This window comes from Alosa pseudoharengus, unplaced genomic scaffold (assembly GCF_046254945.1).
Source record: "Alosa pseudoharengus isolate Yale_2024_CS ecotype anadromous, Long Island Sound unplaced genomic scaffold, YU_APseudo_1.1 YU_APseudo_1.1_scf_20, whole genome shotgun sequence".
In the NCBI taxonomy this organism is placed as follows: domain Eukaryota; kingdom Metazoa; phylum Chordata; class Actinopteri; order Clupeiformes; family Clupeidae; genus Alosa; species Alosa pseudoharengus.
In genome coordinates, this window is record NW_027468664.1 from 28105366 (window position 1) to 28106463 (window position 1098).

Genomic DNA, 1098 nt, shown 5'->3' on the forward strand with positions numbered 1-1098 from the left:
GTGTGACGTATGCTTTGAATATCAAAGCTGTATCATCTCTGAGAATATTTTAATTCTTTCTGTAAAGAAATTACAAGTTTGATTGGCGGATTCAAATAAAGAAATCAAATGTGTGTGTCTGTGTGTGTGTGTGTGAGTGTGTGTGTTAGGTGAAATTGGGACAGGTCTGGCCCGGTTCCGTATTAGATCCGGCAGCTGTCTGTTAAATCATAAAAAACAGACACTAGTGGGGCTACATGCCCACTGAGTTGTATGCACCCTGATGTTCCGGTGTCTGGGGACTCAGCGGCCACAAATTGCTGGAAAAACAGTAATTTTAATACTTTGCAGGGGATGATTTTGACACTGCTGTTCCTAATTGAACATGGCCAGAGTGCTTTTGTTTAGACCTGCATCGTAATTGTTCTGAAAACGTGATGTCAGAGAAAAACTGTAACAAACACATGTCTGTGCCATCCATTACAAAATGTAAATTTTTGCTTCAGATTTGCAGCAAACTTGTGGGTGATTTGTGGGAAACAAATGAGTTCACTAGAAAATATTGCCAGAAGTTTGCCAATGTTGGCCGCTAGAGGCAAACTTCCAGCAAAGTAGTGGCAACAATGATAAGTTTGCCACTAGTCTAGTCGCCAGTGAGTGATTAGCCGTGATATGATATTTGTTATTGTATAAAATCATGCACATAATCAATAGACCAATATTAAGTTCTCTAATCTTAGCATGGCCTTTCATAATGATTGTTGACCATAGATTATAGGTGTATAAAGGGATACTAAAGAGGTTCATTGTTGCATTTGCCCTTTGGGACTCGCATTATAGGCCACAACATTATAAAGAATTAGGCTACTTACACATAAAATGCATTGATGAGATAACCTTATTGGATACAGACTGTTCTTAAGGATCGTTGGTAAACAGACCGGGAAAAGACATCAACAACATGGGCAGTATAGTTCAAGGAGGATACGCTTTTATATAATAACACATTTTCCTTGAGAAAAAATGAACACCGTAGACAATATGAAAACCAGGTATAGCCAAAGTACACAAAGATCATCGGAGAATGACGTGCTGATTTTGGGCTGAGCGCTACGTTGC